The sequence below is a fragment of the Sciurus vulgaris genome, assembly GCF_902686455.1.
Source record: "Sciurus vulgaris genome assembly, chromosome: 6".
Lineage (NCBI taxonomy): Eukaryota > Metazoa > Chordata > Mammalia > Rodentia > Sciuridae > Sciurus > Sciurus vulgaris.
In genome coordinates, this window is record NC_136466.1 from 36,433,310 (window position 1) to 36,448,444 (window position 15,135).

Below are 15,135 nucleotides of genomic sequence, written 5' to 3' on the forward strand. Positions count from 1 at the left end.
AATATGAGAAAACAAGGGAAGAAAGTGTCCCAAACAAACCAAGAGACTATATCAATAAAACCCAATGACAGCACAGCAGAAGAAATGTCAGAAAGGGAGTTCAGAATGTACATAATTAAAACAATCAAGGAAGCAAAGGAGGAGATGAAAGAGCAAATGCAGGCATTAAAAGATCACACCAATCAACAGTTAGAAGAGCAAATACGGGAAGCAAGAGATCATTTCAATAAAGAGTTAGAGATATTGAAAAAAAAAAAAAAACAAACAGAAATCCTTGAAGTGAAGGAAACAATAAACCAAGTTAAAAACTCCATAGAAAGCAAAACCAATAGGATAGAACACCTGGAAGATAGAACCTCAGACATTGAAGACAAAATATTTAATCTTCAAACCAAAGTTGACCAAACAGAGAAGATGGTAAGAAAACATGAACAGAATCTACAAGAATTATGGGATATGATGAAAAGGCCAAATTTAAGAATTATTGGGATTGAGGAAGGCTTAGAGAAACAAACCAAAGGAATGAACAATCTATTCAATGAAAATAATATCAGAAAATTTCCCAAATCTGAAGAATGAAATGGAAAACCAAGTACAAGAGGCTTATAGGACTTCAAATATACAAAATTACAACAGACCCACACGAAGGCACATTATTATGAAAATACCTAACATACAAAATAAAGACAGAATTTTAAAGGTCACGAGAGAAAAGAATCAAATTACATTCAGGGGGAAACCAATAAGAATATCAGCAGAATTTTCAATCCAGACCCTAAAAGTTAGAAGGGCCTGGAACAACATTTACCAAGTCCTGAGAGAAAACGGATGCCAGCCAAGAATCTTATACGCAGCAAAACTTACTTTCAGATTTGACGATGAAATAAGATCCTTCCATGATAAACAAAAGCTAAAGGAATTTACAAAAAAAAAAGGCCGGCATTCCAGAACATTCTCAGGAAAATATTTAATGAGGAAGAGATGAAAAACAACGATGCAAATCAGCAACGGGAGGAACTAGCCTAAAGGAATAGCCAAATAAAGGAGAAACCAAATCATGTCAAAAAACAAAAATGAGTCAAATGACTGGGAATACAAATCATATCACAATAATAACCCTGAATGTTAATGCCCTGAACTCATCAATCAAAAGACATAGACTGGCAGAATGGATTAAAAAGAAAAATCCAACAATTTGCTGCCTGCAAGAGACTCATCTCATAGAAAGAGATACCCATAGACTAAAGGTGAAAGGATGGGAAAAACATACCATGCACACAGACACAGCAAAAAAACTGTAGTGTCCATCCTCATTTCAGATAAAGTGGACGTCAAGCCAAAGTTACTCAGAAGGAATAAAGGAAGGACATTTCATACTGCTTAAGGGAAGCATAAATCAGCAAGACATAACAATCATAAATATCTATGCCCCGAACATTGGCTCATCCATGTACGTCAAACAAATCCTTAAATTCCAGAAATCAAATAGACCACAACACAATAATACTAGGCGATTTTAAAACAACTCTCTCACCACTGGATAGATCTTCCAAACAAAAATTGAATAAAAAAACCATAGATCTCAATAACACAATCAATAATTTAGACTTAACTGACATATATAGAATATACCATCCAACAAAGAACGAATACACTTTCTTCTCAGCAGCACATGGATCCTTCTCTAAAATAGACCATGTTTTATGCCACAAAGCTACTGTTAGCAAATACAAGAATATAGAGATACTACCTTGTACTCTATCAGATCATAATGGATTGAAATTAGAAATAAATGACAGAATGAAAAACAGAAACTTCTCCAATACTCGGAGATTAAATAATACACTATTATATGATGAATGGATAACAGAAGACATCAGGAGGGAAATAAAAAAATTCTTAAAAGTAAACAAGAACAAAGACACATTATATCAAAATCTTTGGGACACTATGAAAGCAGTACTGAGAGGAAGATTTATTTCATGGGGCTCATTCAACAAAAGAAGTAGAAATCAAAAAATAAATGACTTAACACCACAGCTCAAAGCCCTAGAAAAAGAAGAGCAGACCAACATCAAAAGTAGTGGAAGACAGGAAATAGTTAAAATCAGAGCCGATATCAATGAAATTGAAACGAAAGAAACAATCAGAAAAATTAACAAAATAAATAGTTGGTTCTTTGAAAAAATAAACAAAATTGATAAACCCTTAGCCACAGTAACAAAGAGAAAGAGGGAGAAAACTCAAATTACTAAAATTCGGAATGAACAAGGAAATATCACAACAGACACGAGTGAAATACAAAACACAATTAGAAGCTATTTTGAAAATCTATACTCCAACAAAACAGAAAATCTCGAAGACATCAACAAGTTTCTAGAGACATATGAATTACCTAAACTGAATGAGGAGGATATACACAACTTAAATAAATCAATTTCAAGCAACGAAATAGAAGAGGTCATCAAAAGCCCACCAACAAAGAAAAGTCCGGGACCAGATGGGTTCTCAGCCGAGTTCTACAAAACCTTTAAAGAAGAGCTCATTCCAATACTTCTCAAAGTATTCCATGAAATAGAAGAGGAGGGAACCCTCCCAAACTCATTCTATGAAGCCAATATCACCCTGATACCTAAACCAGACAGAGACACATCGAGGAAAGAAAATTTCAGACCACTATCATTAATGAACATCGACACAAAAATTCTCAACAAAATTTTAGCAAATCGCATACAAAAACATATTAAAAAGATAGTGCACCATGATCAAGTGGGTTTTATCCCAGGGATGCAAGGTTGGTTCAACGTCCTGAAATCAATAAATGATATTCACCATATCAACAGACTTAAAAGTCAAGAATCACATGATTATTTCAATAGATGCAGAAAAAGCATTCGATAAAATACAGCACAGCTTCATGCTCAAAACACTAGAAAAAATTGGGGTAGTGGGAATATTCCTTAACATTGTAAAGGCCATCTATGCTAAGCCCATGGCCAATATCATTCTAAATGGTGAAAAACTGAAAGCATTCCCCCTAAAAACTGGAACAAGGCAGGGATGCCCTCTTTCACCACTTCTATTCAACATCGTCCTTGAGACTCTAGCCAGAGCAATTAGACAAACCAAAGAAATTAAAGGAATACGAATTGGAAAAGAAGAACTCAAACTATCCCTGTTCACTGATGATATGATTATATATTTAGAGGAACCTGGAAATTCCACCAGAAAACTCTTAGAACTCATAAGTGAATTCAGTAAAGTAGCAGGTTACAAGATCAATGCTCATAAATCCAATGCATTCTTACACATAAGTGATGAATCTTCAGAAAGAGAAATTAGGAAAACTACCCCCATTCACAATAGCCTCAAAAAAAAAAATAAAATACTTGGGAATCAATCTCACAAAAGAGGTGAAAGACCTCTACAATGAGAACTACAGAACACTAAAGAAAGAAATTAAAGAAAACCTTAGAAGATGGAACGATCTCCCATGTTCTTGGATAGGCAGAATTAATATTGTCAAAATGGCTATACTACCTAAAGTGCTATACATATTCAATGCAATCCCAATTGAAATCCTAATGATTTACCTTACAGAAATAGAGCAAGCAATTATGAAATTCATCTGGAAGAATAAAAAATCCAGAATAGCTAAAGCAATCCTCAGTAGAAAGAGTGAAGCAAGGGGCTATCGCAATACCAGATCTTCAACTCTATTACAAAGCAATAGTAACTAAAACGGCATGGTATTGGTACCAAAATAGAAAGGTAGATCAATGGTACAGAATAGAGGACATGGACACAAACCCAAATAAATACAATTTTCTCATACTAGACAAAGGTTCCAAAAATATGCAATGGAGAAGATAGCCTCTTCAACAAATGGTGCTGGGAAAACTGGAAAACCATATGCAACAGAATGAAATTAAACCCCTGTCTCTCACCCAGCACAAAACTCAACTCAAAATGGATCAAGGACCTCGAAATCAGACCAGAGACCCTGCATCTTATAGAAGAAAAAGTAGATCCAAACCTTCAACTTTTTGGCTTAGGATCAGACTTCCTTAATAGGACTTCCATAGCCCAAGAAATAAAAGCAAGAATCAACAACTGGGATAGATTCAAACTAAAAAGCTGTCTCTCAGCAAAGGAAACTATCAGCAATACGAAGAGAGAACCTACAGAGTGGAAAAATATCTTTGCCAATCATACTTCAGATAGAGCGCTAATTTCCAGAATCTATAAAGAACTCAAAAAACTCTACACCAAGAATACAAATAATCCAATCAACAAATGAGCTAAGGAAATGAACAGACACTTCACAGAAGAAGATGTATAAGCAATCAACAGATATATGAAAAAATCTTCCACATCTCTAGTAATAAGAGAAATGCAAATCAAAACTACCCTAAGATTTCATCTCACCCAATTAGAATGGCGATTATCAAGAACACAAGCAACCATAGGTGTTGGCGAGGATGTGGGGAAAAAGGTACACTCATACGTTGATGGTGGGGTTGCAAATTAGTGCAGCCATTCAGGAAAGCAGTATGGAGATTCCTCAGAAAGCTTGGAATGGAACCACCATTTGACCCAGCTATCCCACTCCTTGGCCTATACCCAAAGGACTTAAAATCAGCATACTACAGAGATACAGCCACATCAATGTTCATAGCTGTTTAATTCACCAGAGCCAGATTGTGGAACCAACCTAGATGCCCTTCAGTTGATGAATGGATAAAGAGACTGTGGCATATATATACAATGGAATATTACTGTGCGATGAAGAATGATAAAATTATGGCATTTGCAGGCAAATGGATGAAATTGGAGACCATCATGCTAAGTGAGATAAGCCAATCTCAAAAAAACCAAAAGACGAATGATCTCGCTGATAAGCAGATGAGGACATATAATGGGGGGTAGGAGGGGTTAGCGTTAGGGTTAGGGTTAGGTTTAGGGTTAGGGATAAGGAGGGTGGTAAGAATGGAGGAAGGAAGGACTGTATAGAGGGAAAAGAGGGGTGGGAGAGGTGGGGGGGAAGGGAAAAAATAACAGAATGAATCAAACAACATTGCCCTATGTAAATTATGATTACACAAATGATATGCCTTGACTCCATGTACAAATAGAGAAACAACATGTATCCCATTTGTTTAAATAATTTTTAAAAAGCCAGTCTCAGCAAAAGTGAGGCACTAAGCAACTCCATGAGACCCTGTCTCTAAATAAAATTTTAAAAAATAAGAAAAAAAATTCACTCTCAGAAAAAGAGAACTGGCAGAATGTTGAAGTACGGATTGTATTTAGGATTGCAGAAGCCTGAGTCACACATTAAACCCACATTGGCTATGTGAATGTGAATAAGTTACTTAAACACTCTGTACCTTAGTTTCATCATGATTCAGCAAGTTATATAACAAAGCATGAATGCAGAAAACTAAATTTCACACTATGGCTGTGAGATTAATGAAAATTTATTTCACTCATGCTTTCCTATATTAATCAAATAATAATGATTAGTATTGAAATAAAAGATGACGCAATCAAACTGAAAGTTGCAAATACTGCAAAAGGTTATTAAGAAACATACCTGCACTTTGTAACATGGAACTGTCTTATAAGCACATAAAATAAAATGATAATGGTTGAAATGTGTTACTGCAATAAAAAATATAATTATGGAAAAATGGAATAAAGCAAAGACCTGAAATGCACTTTCAGATGTATGGTCAAATAATAAATATTTAAGAACTTTTTATATTGCTTCTATTTCCTTTGTTTACTCTCTTTGAGATAAATATTTTTCTGTATAATTTTCTTCCAATGCTGTTGTACAATATAAGATTATGCCTCATTTCAAACTTTTTCCTCTTAAATCATTTTTTGTATGTCATTACTTTTCTAGTCTCTTCTCTCTTATGTGGGAAATTTCTTCTCTATGACACCAAGCAGCATGAATGGGACTCTAGGTGAGGCTTACAAGATGTTGCTCTCTCGCATTATTCAGTGATGACCAATTGTTTTTGCCTTTTACTTTAATGAGTAAATGTCACTAACGTCTGCAATTTACATGCTCTATCACCTCAAGTATCTTGGAAGGGGAACCACTATAAGAAACTTTTGAAACAGGCCCTGAAATGTGAAGAAATGTGCCCAGAGTCACAGATAATCAGAAAATAAGGGTCAACTCCTGTCCTCTGCCTTTGTCACGGTGCCCTGTATATGACAGCAGACTGGTATCTGATTATGGAAAGAAGAGTGGTCATTCTGAAATGACCCTTCTCTCATGTTCAGATATGTAAAGAACCCAGCCTCACTCTCCATAAGTGGCCACAATGCACCCTGTTCCCATCTCATTCTATTAGAAATTAGTGGTATAATAACATGTGCTCTCTGCACAATGATCATAACAACTGAACAACTCAAGAGATCCTCACTTTCTGATTCCAATAAAGGACAGCACTAAAACTCCACATCCTGCAGAGAACTCTTTGCTACACACTAAATACAAGGAAAAGAATGGGCTCCATATTATAAAAGTCATAGAAATTTTTACTAACCCTCTTCTATTCTGAGTCTCTGCTTCTCCCCACCATCTTCCACAGAGCCCCCTTCACATCCTTGTTCCTTAAGGTATAGATCAGAGGACTGAGCATGGGAATACTTATAGTATAAACAAGGGCAACAAACTTTCCCTCACTCTCAGAGTAACTCTCTGTAGGTTGGAGCTATGTGTACGTGACTGAGCCATAAAAAAGGCAAACCACCAGGAGGTGGTCCCAAAAGCCTTTCTGCACCCAGCCATTGACTTGTTCCTCAGGACTGCATGAGCAATGTGTGCAAAGGAGCCTAGAATCAGTACTGCAGGTATAGCCACAACTATGACTCGGGCCACAAACATCTTGGCCTCTGTGCCTCCTGTGTCCTCACAAGCCAACTTCAAGAATATAGGCATCTCACAGAAAAAGTGGTTCAGGTAATGAAGGCCACAGAGAGGCATGATCATCATGAGACCTGTCTGAATCAGAGAGTTCACAAGGCTTCCCACCCAGGCAGCAATAGTCAGTGACTGGCAGAGAAGTGGGTGCATGATGGTTGTGTAGTGGAGTGGACGACACACTGCGGCATAGCAGTCAAAGGCCATCACCACCAGGAGCACACACTCAGTGGAGCCCAGAGCAAGGTAGATGAAGAGGTGGGCCACACACTCTCCATAGCTGATGATGGCCCTTGTTGAGTCCAGAAAGACTGATCAGCAGTTGGTGGTATAGGTCTGGGAAAAAGAGGTGGCAGAGGAAGAAGTACATGGGTGTGTGCAGTTGAGGGTCCAGTTGTGAGAGAATGATGCTGCTGCTGTTGCCAAAGAGGGTTAGGGAGTAGAAAATCGAAATATAGATAAAAAGGATGAGTTCCAGTTGAGGCCAATCTGAGAAGTCCACCAAAATGAAACCTTCTCCAAAATTGGTGTTGAAACTTCCCATAGACTTGCACCTGCACAAATAACAGAAGACAATTTAATGCCCACTATGAAGAACATGGATTAGAACATTATTCATGGTATTCCCTGAGTAATGTATTTCTTTGTCTGTTTTGCTATTCAGTTCAGTTATGTGCAGTCTTCTATTTTACTCTTTTTTAAAACTGTAAATCACTGAATTGGGAACAATGTCATCTTTCTTTCACTGTAGACCTGCTGCCTGTGTGTTCTGTGATGTTAGCCAGGTTACTCAGTCCTGTGGATCTGGTGCTTTCTTGTTTGAAAGTAGAGATGACATTATCTCTGCATTGTATCTAATTAGGAGAAAATGTAGTAATGTAGAAACTGCTTCTAAATTTCTAAAATGTGAAAACACATTTATTATTCTCTATTATTCTCTTTTGCTTCTCTTCTTGGTCTGTTAGTTATCTTATTTCAGATTTGAATCAAGGATTAAGCAGAGATCACAAAGTTGACCTGTGTGTGCTGATAAGCTACCTTCTGCTGGAAGAACATAGCTGGTACACCTGTCCTAGAAGCCCAGTTCATGACCAACTGCCATCTGTCACATGAACTGAGAAGATTCATCCCCTAGTTGTTGAAAAAAAAAACAATCAGTAACAAATATGTTCCAAATATTAAGTCATTATGCCTGGAATACTCCTCCCCTGACTTCATTAACCTTATCAGACCATCCTTGAACTCCACTGAATGACCTCCTCTTACTTTTTAAGCCCAGCCCACTTTGTATAGCTTCCTTCTAGCACTTGTTCACTGACTGAAATTTTTTCCATCTTCCTTTCTCAGCTGAGAGCTCCTCATTCATAGAGTACAAGTTGGATATTTGTTTTAAGTCAGCATATCCCTTTATGATACACAAGATATGATAAATTAATGTTATTTTAATTCATTACACATTGTAGCTGTTAGATAAATTTTGTTGTGTGTAGCACTTGATTCTCTAGTCTTATCCCATAAAATTCTATTTCTCCAAGAAACCTGCAGGTTAACTAATACACACTTCGATGAATTTCGAAGAACAATAGGCATCAAAAGTTGCCTTTCATGAAAGATTGTTTTTTCTTATGGCAAAGATCCAAACAATGTCATATGAAAATATGGCAGTAAGCAAAGCAGGAAACAGGTAATCAACAGAAGCCTGGCTGTGCTTAGTATGAAACGTCTTTTCCTAATTAACTGATACTTCATGCCAAATTTACTGAACTGGAACATCATCATCAATGGATCAATGCTGGATCAATGATAATAATGAATTTGGAGGCTATCCTTGAAGCCTCAAAGGAAAAGATAAATAATTTATGAATTAATGATAATGAAGCACTAATACACAGATAGCTTAACCAACACTCCAAAGCTTTTTATTGAATGGCCACCATAGTAGAGAGCAATAGCTTTAGTGTGAATACTTAATTCTACTGATTAGTTCTTCTACTGACCAGCTTTTCCACCTGTTCTGAAAATTTCATATCTGTGAGTCTTGTTCTACTTACCTATAAAACACATAAATAACATTTCATAGGATTTTGACTGGTATTAAATGATATGTATCCTGAAAGTTGTGATGAGAAAAAAAAAAGGCTATTCTAGCACTTATCTTTCTCCATCACTAATCTTTAAGTTTCGTGCAATGGGGTCAACTTAACTTTCCCTTCTATCCCCATTCCAGGGCAGTGCTTAGTAAATAAAAGGCTCTGACAAATATTTTTGAATAAATTAATGAAAGTTTTCACCACCCCAATGCTGTGACTGTGCACATACACGTCTCAAAAATATTGGTTTCTTCTACAGTGTGAAAGAATTAACACACCTGCATTGTTTCTCATTTAGTTCCACAAAGTTTTTAACCATTACTGCTCCATATGTTTATCAATGATTTTGATAATGTCATATGATATGCTTCATACATTTGAAATTGAACAAAAGTTTATAATTGACTTGATAGATAATAAAACTATAACACAAAAGGTTTTTAATATGATGAAACCTAGATATTTAAAAAATAAGTGAGTACTGTAGTAGATAAAATAATGAGATATCTTTGAACTAGGAGAACTGAGCTTAACTTCCTAATCTTAGTTGAACAGATATATAATGAACAGATATATAATCTTAGTTGAACAGTATATATATACTTGCAAACTTGACAGAATATCAAAAGTTATACCTTAAATATAAATGATAAAATTTATTCTTGAATAGTCATATTCATAAAACATAAAAGACAACTCCAAATAACCAAAGCAATACTTATAATAAAGTAAAACAAAATTTGATATCAAAATTCCTCATTTAAAATTTTGTTACAAAGCAATAGAAACCAAAAAAGTCTGGTATTCTTAAACATACACATATACACACAGAAAAAACATATGACATACATACTAATATAAATATATATAAATACATATTTATATATGAATCAACCCAAGGCCAGATACCATAGAATTTAAGACATCACTTATATCCCAGAGACTGTTGAAAATATTCAAACTCACACGTTTCAAGTCTGTTTAAACTGCCTGTCCCATTCCAAAGTGCAGAAACCATAGTAGAGGCTCATTTCCCCATTAACCTGGTGCTTCATGGTGTGCCCCAGGTGGCATGCCATGTCCCCTCCTCCTAGGAGCTGTGAGTAATGAACTATTATATGATAATCATTTCATGATTTGTTGTCTCACCGTACATGAATAATAATCAATAAGTGCCTATTAAACTCTTCATCCTGGTTATCTACACTTGGAAGACTGCCAGGGTCGACAAACTTAGCATGTTTAATATGAAACTCATTCTCTTTCCCTTTAAAACTCCTTTTCCTCCTCTGTACCCTATCAGGCAATGGCACCACAGATATATAGTTTACAAAAACAGAAAGTTGGCCATCAATGTTCAACAACTCCACTTGTATTCAAGTTACACCTTCCTTGTCACTTCATCAATGACACTGATTTTTAAATGGGTGATTTGACCACTAAGGGCATTTATGACCATGGCTATAGGCATTTGGGGCTGGTACAATTGGTATCCACTGGTTGTATGTGCTGCTAAGCATCCTATAATATAGTCCATACCCAAATTTATCACATAATTATCTTGTTAAAAAAATGACATTATTGTTGAGATTGAGAAACTGTTCTCTAAGAAGTATTATTTAATTTATCTTGTCTGAGATAAGCCCTTGCTATAAAATCCCATGGAGTGCTGTAATTTCCCATATGCAAATTACTATGTTCAATTTAACTTCTAACTTGATTATTTTCCTATGCAACCATGCTAGAATCTAGAATGAACAAAGATGTGTCTACAATATTGGCAAGTACAGGCTTAGTACCTAGATCATTGAGTATATGATAAAAGTGCCCAGTAACCCTGTGACTGTATGTACTCACCTGAACCAGCTTTTAATAAGACTTAAAGAAAGGCATGCCATTGAAGAAGAAAGAAGAAAGAAAGAAAGATGAATGAATAATGCATAAAGTGACCTGCCCAATTAAGTTGTATAGGGAAATTCATGTATAAAATGAACTGCAATTTGTGGGGAGGGGAGAAGCAATTCATCTTGCAATAGTCGCTCTAATTAAAGGTGGAATGTGGAGTTAGCCTGTGTTTTTGGAACCTGATGCTTTGTATCCAGAAGCTAGTGTGCAAGAACAGGGACTAGACATTATTTACTCTCTTGGTTAAAGTTTTTTCTTTCTCCATCATATTGAATTTTTGTGCCTAAAAAAGTTAACTCCTTCCTGCCTCATCACATACCCATTGCTTGGTTCACATGTCCTGCTTTCCAAAATCCCTGGGTCCTGATAAGACTGGACTGATCTCCAGAAACATGACACACATGTCCAAAAGAAGTGTCCCACAAAACCTCTACTGAGGTTTTGTGGTGCCTTGTGTTCAGCACAGGGCACTAGGCACATCTGTCATTCAGAAACCAGTTCCTACAGTGGTTTCTGTTTTCTAGTCCCCCATAGAGCCTCTCTCCACCCATCCCTGGGCTCACTGCTGGGGTTGGCCTCATCCACATGTCTGGTAATCATGGAAAGAGAAGCTCTTATTCACAAACACCCTAGGAGCTTTTTCATCTTCAATAACAGTTGCACATTATTCCTCAGATGGAAACTGCACTGGGATTCTGGTAGATCCCACACAAAATCCAACCCTACATCTCAAAACTCAAGAGGGTCTCACCAGAAGGCAAGCCCAGCACTGGTCTACATAGCTCAGGAAATGGACAACCTTCTGCTTCATATGAATAGTCCTAGTGCATATACATGGGAGAGGTGGGGAAGGTCTTCTTAGGGGAGCACACAGAATAAACCCAAACCTCTTTTCAAATAACAGTAATCCATTTACAGAAGGAAACACTCATGCTATACAACCTTGACTGGATTCCATACTCCTTAAGTGAAGACAGTAACTTCAAAATGATCATTTCCTTACCAAATTTGTCATTCCAGTAAGAGAAAATAGGTAGAATGACAAAACTGCTTCCTGATGATTCCTGTTTTATTGCATCCATCTCTAAGTGTTTATAAGTGATCTGTGTCTGTGAACAATTTTGTATATAATAAACTATTTGCCATTCTAGCAATCAAATCCATGTCCTCCCACATGATAGGCAAGCACTCTAACACTGAGCTAAAGCCCCAGTCAATAATACTTATGAGATCACAATCATGTACTAAATTCTTCATCTCTCTCCCTAATTAACGCTATTCTCGGACCAAAATGTAGGCACTTTTGAACCAGAAAATATAATCTCCTGTGTGAAGGATGATGTTTTATAAGCTCCTTATGAACTGCCTTATTGTAAGAACATCCATCCTTCAATTTGAATCAATTTTCCTTTCTCATGTTATGCTCACATTGCAAGTCTTTTATTAGTTTACAGAGGATTAAACTCACTATGAAATCTAACTAGCTATGAGAGAATCCTTCTCCCTGTTCTCCATCACAGTTTGCACTTATAGACTCAATCTCTCATTCTAAACCCATAACTTTCACACTAGATAACACACAATCTCCTTCCTATCCCCATGTATTTAGGGTGATCTTCAAGACTCTTTTTAAATCTTTCATAATACCATGCTACTGTTTTCCAAAGTAGACCCAGAAAATCACAACTGGGATCCAGTCAACTGATTGACAGTCAAATGCTGAATTTAACAATATTGCTTTTTAAAAGCTGACTGCCCACACAGTATTGTCTCTAAATACAGTGGATTCTTTCCAACTTCCAGGATTCTCTCCATCCTTTCTGGGTTGATTTTCAACAATTTTAACAATGACTCTGTTCTTGGTCTCTTGGTTCTGATGTCTACACTGTATATTTACCTCCCTCGATTCTACTGCCTTCAGAATGACGTGGAACCCACTCAACCCTGGTGACATCTATAAATGTCTGGGAAAGATGGGTTCAACTTTGGTCCTTATTTCATCTGTGGAGTGAAGGCTTGCACCAGAGTCTCCTCCTGGAGAAGTCATGCTTCCATATGGTTCCCTCCCTCAACAGGAGAGCCTGCTGAGGCCCAGAACCCAGGAGGCAGAAGCATCTTCCCACTGCACTCTGACTCAGTCATCCTAGCCAGCTGAGACAGGAAGAAGCTGGTGTATTGTCAGACCACCTCCTGCAGGGGAGAATTGGCTGAATACTGCCAATTACCCCCTGGAACCCTGGCACAATCTCTTTAAGAGCTGCGGAGACAGAACTGTTTACCAAACCTGACCTTTGGGACCTCTGGGCCCCAATGTGGCAATTATAACTAACTGACTGGCTCAAGTTCAGACTTGCAGTCCTCAGTTCTCTCCATTCTCACACTCTGCCCAAACCAAACTTACATATCCAGTGTGCTCAGAACACAGCTTCTCCCTTGCTGATGGGGACTCTAGCCTGGGATTCCTCACACTTTCCAAATTTGACTCTCATTCTACCAGACCTTCAATCAAACTAAATTTTATTTCTCATTTGAAGTCAAAATATTTATCACAATCCAAATGTCTTCCTTCTCTGGAATCTAATACTCATGGTCTCATTTATTTTCTGTCAACTGGTATTGTACATTTTTATAAAAAAATGATTTTTAAAAATTTTCACATACTATATTTAGTGCCTTAATATATTTCTTCTCTTTATAATCTGATTCTATGCACGATAAATTTAAAAATAAAGTGATCCATTTATCAGTTCATACCATGATACTTATTGAGCAATGAACACCATTCTAAATGCCATGAGAAATCAAAAGTAGCATTCAAGGTTGTGTATGACAATTAAAGGTATCATAGTTAAGATGGGACAAGTAGCTCTGCCATTACAATCTTTGTGACCTTGAAAAGTTTTCTCAATATGTGTCAGGCTCAGTTTCCCCATCTGAAATATGAGTTAATGCGACCTGTCCTGTATCACTGTTTGTGCATTGATGACAATGAGTATGCAGTGCCTGGTGTGTGGTAGACATTGATTTTGTGGTAGTTAGTGTTACAGTAGGCAAACTTTTATTCAATGTCCTCTTCTTTTCCTGAAATAAATGAAGAAAATATTATCTCTCTATAAGGAATTTCCCAGTCTAACAAGAGATAGATATCACCTGAAATAATTGTGAAGATGGCAAGTTCAAATTCTCTTTTCATTTGGAGAACATAAACCAGAAAGGGAGGACTGGGGTTGTGGTTCAGTGTAGAGTACCTGGCATGTGTGAGGCACTGGGTTCAATTCTTAGCACCACATATTAAAAAAAAAAAAAAAAAAAAAAAAAAAAAGTCCATTGGCAACTAAAAAAATATTTTTAAAAAGACTAGAAAGGGAATATCAATAATACCTAAAGCAGTATTATTTTACTGGGGGCTATGGTTTGAATATTAAGTGCCCCCAAAAAACTTGTTGGAAATGTGATATTCAATATAGCAATGCACAGAAATGAAATAATTAGATTGTGAGAGCTTTAATATCATCAATGGATAAAGCAATAATTTGTATGTTTTAGGTAACTGTAAGCAGGTGAGGCTTTGCTGGGAGAACAAGGTCACTGGGGATGTGGCCTTGATTTATTTCTGTCCTTGGCCTCTGAATCCCCACCGCACTTTCCAGCTTCCATGAGCTGAGTAACTTTCTTCTACCACGCTCTTCCACCAAGATATTCTGTCTCATCTGGGACCCAGAGCAATGGAGTCAGTTGACTACAAACTGAAGCTCTGAAACTGTGAGCCCAAAGTAAACTTTTCTTCTTCTAAATTCTTTTTAGGTATTTTTGTCACACCTATGAAAAACTGACTAACACACTGAGTCTTCCTCCACATACAATTAAGGAAAATTCCACAAAATATTACTTGCAGTCATGAAAGAAAGTTATTCTCCAAGAGAATGAAAATGTCTTTTTAGATTAACTGCTTCTTGAAAGAACAATCCCACAGCCAGTCATTCCTAGACACACCCTCATTATCACACTCAGAAGCCTCTTAATCTTTGGCATATCTTAATCCAATCTAGTTGACAATTCAGATTAACCATTACAAGTTCACCCCTTGTCAACCTGATATCTAAATATGACTTTTTATATCATACTCAATCTCCAAATAAACACAATAACAAGGTCATAATTCTGCCTAACATAACTATCCTTTGTACAACTGAAAAT

The 15,135-nt window shown here is 36.7% G+C and overlaps 1 pseudogene across 1 annotated transcript; it reads right to left on the minus strand.

The window, feature by feature from the left end:
* Positions 1–6,572: 6,572 nt before the first annotated feature.
* Positions 6,573–7,487, minus strand: LOC306663416 (olfactory receptor 2Y1-like; annotated as a pseudogene). The gene has a single exon. The product of its transcript is annotated as an olfactory receptor 2Y1-like (transcript).
* Between the last annotated feature and the right edge of the window lie 7,648 nt (positions 7,488–15,135).